Genomic DNA, 7,988 nt, shown 5'->3' on the forward strand with positions numbered 1-7,988 from the left:
GCAGAGATCCACCTGCAGCCCACGAAGGAGCACGGGGATGCAGAGATCCACCTGCAGCCCGTGAGAAGCCCACGCCAGGGCAGGCAGGTACCTGAGAGGAGTCTGTGAACCCACGGGAAACCCGCACTGGAGCAGGGTCCTGGCAGGGACCTGCACACTGCACGTTTCCTGGGAGGACTTGTGACCCTGTGGGGACTCYKATTGCTCTGTGCCTGAAGGATTGCACCCTGGGGAACAGGGACCCACACTGCAGCAGCTTGTGGAGCATAAAAAAACTCTGCTCCCTGAGCAACAGCAGCAACATGTGATGAGCTGACCACAACCCCCATTCCCCATTCCCCAGCACTGCTGGAGGGGGAAGCAGGGCCCAGAAAAGAGGGAGGGATGGGGAGAAGGTGTTTTGAGATTTTAATTCATACTATCCTGCTCTGATTTTATTAGTAAGCCATTCAATTAATATCCCCAAACCGAGTCTCTTTTGCCTGTAATAGGTAATCAGTGAGTGATCTCTCCTGGTCCTTATCTCAACCTATGGAGAAGCGAGTGATAGACTGGCTTTGGTGGGTGCCTGTGCAATTTTTAAAGACCAATAAAGCAAACATTTTTTCCACTTCTCCATTAAAAAATTCTTATTAATTCAGAGATTGGTGAAACATGAATTTCACCAAAGATTAAATATGCTGAGTGAGTGAGAAACTATGTAGATTGCAAGTATCCATTTGCAAATTCAAAAACAACTCGAAGTGCAGAGAACTTCGAGACACCTGTATAAATATCCACTTCTCATACACTGCCATCTCAAAGACTTTAGAGACTCTCCTCTGCACAGGCAGACCCCTTATCTCTTCACTTTCATTCCACTGAAAGCCTAGGACTGAACTGTTTTTGTAAAAAACTTTCCTATGCTTTACCTGCCAACTGAAACAAATAATTGTTTTTCAAACACCAGCAACTTGAATGAGCATGTTTGAACGAGAACAGGAATTTCAGATCTTAGAACAACAAAATGTRTTTGAAGCATGGTAAACTGTAGCCATTTGGGAACCCCTCTGCACATCTTCACTGTGGAAATGCWCCTAACAGATGTGACTACTGACCCTGAAGTAGCATTACTCCAACAAATTCAGATTTTTACTGAAGATCCTGAAATTTCTGTACTGTGCTGTAAATATAAAACATACGTATTTTAAGGATATGATAAAAGCACCCTTTCTTTACATAGACTTGGCAATGGTACACAGTTCATTTTTTAAAGGATAGTACATATGTCTGGTTTAGAAACAAGAAAATTACCAAGTTCCTATCACCGTGTCTTTATAAACATTAAGGATATTATAAAAAGATCCCTATCTAAATCAGTCTTCGATTTTGGTAAGCTACCAAGCAGTTGTTTATTATTTTAATAATTAGTATTTTAAAATACACTTGAAGTGGACCCCTTGATTTATTTTAATTAAATTCAGTATCAACTGCAACACTTAAAAAAACTTCACCTAACATTTCATGAAACTTACTGTACCTTTACAATCTTGGAACCTCTGGAGAAGGACATTCTTCATGTTTCAACCTCATTTAGAGGAACCTACTCCATAACTGACTACTTAGGACTGCTTCAAAATAGTACCGTCAGAAAGAATATATCTGCTTCATTTTGGCTCAAGGGAATAAAAAAAGGATAGAAAAGAATTCCTGAAAACAAAAACTAATCCCTGTATTAATGTTTGCTTCAAGCCCACATTTCACCATTCCTAATCTAGACACTAAATAGAAAAATAAGCAAAAAAGGAAATCTGGTGTGTTTCTAATTACATATCYATGTTACAATAATCTGGTTACAAAATACATTCCTATCAATACAAACATCTTCAGACTGTACTGCAAATATCTTCTTCGTATGCTTTGCTCACTGTAAGATCTTAAATTGTTCTCTATCCTACCCCATATATTTCCCACCCTCAGACACAGAARTAAGATCCAAAATTTAGCCTCCTTTTACTACACAAGAGTTTGTCTAGATTTCCTTGGAATCTGCTGCCTATTACGCTTTCAACAGGAGCTCCTGAGCCAAACAGAGCCAACACAAAAACGAAGGGATTCTCAGGGGCTTAATCTGACCTTGCTGAGCCTGACAGTCTTGGCCTAGCAGTAGGAAGGCTCTTGTTTTGTGTGGTCTGAGATCAAGATGGTGAGACTACTGGGACAAGCTGGGATAAGCCAGGGGCCATGGAAGTAAGGAAAATCCTGTTAGGAGGACACTGCAGAACAGAGCAGCTGCAGAGTGGAAGCACTGGCACTTCCTGTTTTGATCAACTGATTCACAAGATGACATGGCCTTCTGGTTACTCCACTCCTGGAAAATGCTTTGAGCACACTGACCTGCATTTCCCATTTGTGGTTTGAGCCTCAAGTGGCTCAGCCTGTTTGTTACGGAATTAACTCCTAGCAAATAGCTTGCCACCAATGAAATTCAAYGGCAGCTAACCCAACTTTACAAAATAATTGTTTCCTAACAGAATAGAGAGAATCTTAGGCAGTCCTGATGATTAATAAGAAAATCATTGCAGGAATACCATCTCATCACTGGCACTCTTCAYTCTGAAACACCTGGTATGTGTTTCTGGCTACTGAGTGAACAAGCTCCATTGTGTAAGAAAAGATGTCCTACCACTAATGGTTTGGAGGACACAGAAAGATGACAACTCTAGGGACAGTAGAAGCTGAAATGTAGGAAATTATTCCCAAACTGTCAGCTAAAGTTATTGGTTCAGTAGTTGTATGTTAGAGGTCCTTAATGTCCTTCTAACTCATGCCTTGCTGCATGCAAATCAAACTTAGATAGTATTTGACATTTCAATGGGTGGTGCTGGGAAGTCATCCAAGTCCAGTTTTAAACATCCCAAAGAAAACCAAGTAATCATACAACCAAAATCTTTCTATTAAATAAGGAGACAACACTATACAGGACACCAGCTACAGAAGGTAATTGAGCACACGTAACCCTACTGATTATAGACAATATACTGATCTGAATTTCTCCACTTGCATTGCACTAGAAATGCCTGCACAAATTCACAGGTGTAATCAAAAGACAAACCTATTTACTTTACTGAGAGATAAGAAAATTTTGCACTGTCTCACAGTGTAGAATTACAGAACAGAATAGAGTAGAATTAGCAAAACTACAATGAAGGGATGTATTACAGACACTTCATATTAAAGAAAGATAAAATAAACTATCGTGAGAACTATCTGAGATACATATGATACTCTTCATTGAACCCTAAAATGGAAGAGACAACTAAAAAAATTTAATCCCAATTATTCTCTGTAAACCCATGAGGACCTAACAAATCAGTCAGCAGTTTCAGATGCAAACAAAAAACACCTTTTGTATATAACAAATATTTGAAACTTAAACACTTGCTTCCACTGTTTTTTGTAAGTGYTCAAACTCATAAATGGGCTCAAAGACATACCTGAAAGCAGGTCAGGCAATGAAATACAATACTGCTGATCTCTCACTCAGGAAGTACATAAAATGTCTGATCAACACCTGGGCAATACACCCTATTCACATCTGGTATTTATACTATTTCCCTCTTTTGGCCTTCATGATCAAATTTTTTTCTTTTGTCTTTGTCCCTTGCTTTTGAAATTCAATTACAAAAGGTATGAAAATAAGAGGCAGTACGTAGGAGCAGGAATAATTAGCACAAGGACTTGCTTTTATTTGGTTCTGATAAGCTCACTTCTTCTTGCCATTTGTATATTTGCTGACTTAAAAGCCCATAATCCCTAGTAAAAAGAGAACAAACTGTGTGAAGATAAGAGAAATTTTGTTGTGGAGTGGTGTTGCCATTTTATTTTTGCCAGATCAGCTACATACAGAGAATGTRTAAAACAACCTCCCTCTCTCAATTGCTGCTAACACTACTTCTCTTTAAAAAGACAGTGGACTAGAAGGCAGAAAAAGTAACTTGTGAAGGTGGTTGGGTGGGTGGGTTTTGTGTTTCCCTTTTTAAAATAGAATTGTGTCCAGAGTTTTCAACCCAACTACTTATCCTGATGCCCTGTCACTTGACACTGTGTAAAGCTTTTGCCCAGTCATATCAGCAAAATCATAAACTAAACTAACAATCATCTAAAGCATTAGTAGTATTCATGACCAAGCAGATTCTACTAAATAAAATTCRTCTGATACCACAATTTTACTCCAATGTGCCTTTGTACAACAGATTTCTCTGCAGCTGATGCTGATTTGTCTTTTCTTCAGAACCAAAACATGGACAGAGATCAGATCAAACAGCTGTTCCAGTATGGTATTAAAGACTATAAGCAGCATACAAAAAAGTGGCTCAGAAATGTTTTTGTAAGATATGGTGGCTGCTTATCATATGCTTTTTATTCCTGAAATACTTGAAATAAAATTTTGCATGCATTAACCTTACCTCAGAATTAGGGAACTGAATGAAACTGTATTGTACTTCAAGCTTCCTCCAGACTGTTTTCATCTGTACTTCCACTTCATCAGTTCAAAGGTGGTATTATGGAAATGCATATTTCTACTGATCTGCAAAACACAAAGAGGACTTGATTAAAGAGATATCTGAAGAAAAGGGTTTATGGTTGTGAACTGCACATTGCAGCTACTGGTATCTGGAATTACAGAAACCATCTCCTCTGATGAGCTGCTCCAAGCTAGAGAGGAATTTCCTGAGAGTCATGCACATCCATACTGCTGCACACTTGCAGTATATTTGTAAAACACTGACACAAAAAAGAGTTTTAAAATAGTTTTATTTCTATTGGTAATTGCTCATATTAAAAATAAATCAACAAAAACATTTCTATCCTTTAAATACATGTTTGTCTTAGATGAATGATGATGTCAGGGACAAAGGGAATTAAAAATCTCTGTAGAAAGTTTTCCTATGAAAATAAGCCTTTCTCATCTCTCCTAATAACTCTCGGATTCTCCCAGTCTATACCAGCCCGATTTGCAAGTGTCCAGATACCAGTTTCCCCAATTTTTTTTTCTTTTAAAAAAGTCAGCACACTGGAGAATCACAGGATCAGCTAGGTTGGAAAATACTTTGAGACCATGAAGTCCAACCTATGATCTAACACCTCCTTGTCAAGCAGACCATGGCACTAAGTGCCACATCCAGTTTTTTCTGAAACACCTTCAGGGACAGCGACTCCAGCACCTCCATGGGCAGTGCAGTCCAATGCCCAATCACTCCTTCTGTGAAGAACAYCCTCCTAATGTCCAAAGAAAGGACACATCCTTAGTGACAACAATGGAAAACACAAACCATGCACAAGTCAATCTTTATCAGAAACTCCAGAGAATCTGTAAGACTTCAGYTCCACACCAAAAATCCACTGGTGTCACACTGTTAGTTCCAGTACACCAGAAACTGCAATACACAGAGAAATAATCAACAGRTTAATGTAGCTGTGCACAGACACAGTGCACAGTTCAGCTCCTGGGAACTGAAAAGCAAGCCAAGAATTTGGACAAAGGCACTAGCAGTAGGGTGGATTTGACTTTTTGTTTGTGTTATTGAACTACTGTACACATCCCAGCATCAAAGGAAAGCCTGGCACAGGCTCTTACCCTATTCTCTGAAAGACTGAGCAAGCCTGACTGTGTCAAGTCCCGGCGTTTTCAAAGGCATTGTGGATAGCTAAAATGGGCTTAGCAGCTTGATAGTTTGTTTCCACAGTGAGCAAGATGCTACCTATTGCCAACTTTTCCCATTTTAACAGAGTCACAATTTCGGAATTTTTGCATCATCTGAAGCTTTTAAGAAGATTCTATAAGAATTTCATAATTTAGAAGTCYTAGCCTTATGACTGCAATATCATAACCTTGAAAAATCACACAAAGGCTTAAACACCACAGTTCCAGCTATACTGTTAAAAAACATACACCCACACATACAGTGTAGAGATGTACTGACTTCTGAATACCAAGGCCAACAGTAGAGGTGTAAATGGAGAAACCACGTGCCTGTGTGATTTACGGCAGGGAGAGWGAGCTTCAGCATCCACTCTCCCTCTCTTTTCCTATCTAAGCACCATAAAGACCTTTACCACTACAAGAAGGTCAGAACACTTCTGTCTCCCCATCCATTTATAAGCACTGCTCCTCACACACTGAGGTTTAATAGTCTTGGTAATAAATAATAAATTTGTGCTAAATGGTAACCCAAAACCATCCAGAATATCAGATAGCACCAATTCTTAAAGACAACTGTCTCCTCTGARCAGACAGGCTGACACTTGACTTATTTCTTCCATGGTAAAACTGAGAAAACATTTTAGCCATGCAATAGTGTTTGGAGAGATTGCGTTTGCTTTTTTAAAGTAAAGAATCTGCAGAATATACCCATCTCTTCTCCCCTCTGTAACCAAGGACCTCAAGTTCATCTTCAGGAGGACTCCAAAAGAACAGCAGTAAAAAGTTGGYGTGTTTTCTGTTTTTACAACACCTCCAATCTCCCTGTATCTAGGATCTGATTTACRTAAAGTCCACTTTGTATTATTTAAAGAGGTTGCTTTGCAAGAGTAAAGACATTTCTGAACAATGCAGCTCAGGTACTTTTTCTTTGGTTTTTAAAACCACATCCTCTTAATATTTTTCCAAACTCCCAAACTGATGAAGTAGCTGTTCAATACATTGCATTTCCTAATTCCAATCCCCTGTATCAGATATCCAAGCTCTCTTACTAAACAACTTTATTTTGGTGAACTTCCTGATCTGCTTGACTCTAAGTATGTCCGAATTAACATTTTTAATTCAAATCAGGACTGCACTTCTGAAGTTCATCTCCCAAACAACCCTATTTTCCTTGCTTTGCTTTACATTGCAAAGCAGTCATCAAGTACATGAGGCCAAATTTCTTTTGAATAAAATTAGACCAGAGAATGAGCTTCAGGTGTACATTGTACATGCTCCAACCACCAAGAGGAATTCAGCCACAGAATTAGACCAGGACTAGCTTGAAATAAAACTCTTGCCACCTGTATAGCACGGATGCCAGGTTCTCAGCACCTGACAGAGCTGATCTTATTACAGCACACTGATTGGTAATGTGGACATAGACTCTYTCATTACTTACTCAATTTGTGTGTCAGTTCCACATTCACCTCTCCTTTTTTTTAAAAGGGAAACTACAGAACCACCAGTCAGAGATGGGACYGAAGTTAATGATAATTATTAAATTACGGAACTGACCTCGCTGTTACTATTTTTTCCACTTCTTCATCAGCATGAAATGCTACTTGAGWACATACTCAATTTCATAAAAATCTACTTACTTATTTATTTTATACAGTTATGCAAACTGCTTAATTATTAATATATAAGGTTTTCAGAATGCTTAGTGCCATTCTTGATGGCATCTTCCAGAGAAGTGTGATCAAGCACAAAATAAAACAAGTGAATAATTATTTGCCCAACTCTACCTTCACTTTATTAGAATCTGTTAATCTGTAGAAACCGTAAAAGGTACAACTTCAGAAGTACAGAGCCTCACAATGCTTGTCACYAGTTACATTTTAAATCCAGATTTATCTACAAATTGTTCTAAGTGCCAAGATTGAATCTGAGATCTTCAAGCACTTTTAACTGAAAAATAACAGCACTCAGTCAGGGAAAAGAAAAATCTGAATTAAATGGACACACTAGCTATCTAGATAACTCAGAAAACTGTAGATTTTCTGCCACTGGCAGGTCCCAGGGAGCAGTGAGAATATCTAAACTGAGTTGATTTAAACCTCATTCAGGAGTGGGGGTGGMTCCCCCTACTAGCACAGAGTGCAGGAAGCAGCAGCTCTGAGCAGGACAGACCACAGGGATGYGCAGTGGCAAAGCTCAAGTCAGTCTGATTTGCCTTGAGGAGCAGACTTACTCAGGCTGTGGATTCCTTTTTTCTTGTCTTACCACTTATCTCCAGTGACTGCTTCCCTTCTCAGTAGTT

At 39.0% G+C, this 7,988-nt stretch overlaps 1 protein-coding gene across 1 annotated transcript in view; it reads right to left on the reverse strand.

Moving 5' to 3' along the window:
- BMPR1A (bone morphogenetic protein receptor type 1A) overlaps positions 1–4,568 on the reverse strand; it is a 38,329-nt gene extending 33,761 nt beyond the window's left edge. The window contains exon 1 of the mRNA XM_057371406.1: positions 4,449–4,568. The gene's annotated coding sequence lies outside the window, so the exon portion shown is untranslated. The remainder of the gene's footprint in view (positions 1–4,448) is intronic.
- Positions 4,569–7,988: the final 3,420 nt, after the last annotated feature.

Source organism: Malurus melanocephalus, unplaced genomic scaffold, assembly GCF_030028575.1.
Source record: "Malurus melanocephalus ecotype Western Australia unplaced genomic scaffold, MMel_1.1 scaffold_146, whole genome shotgun sequence".
In the NCBI taxonomy this organism is placed as follows: domain Eukaryota; kingdom Metazoa; phylum Chordata; class Aves; order Passeriformes; family Maluridae; genus Malurus; species Malurus melanocephalus.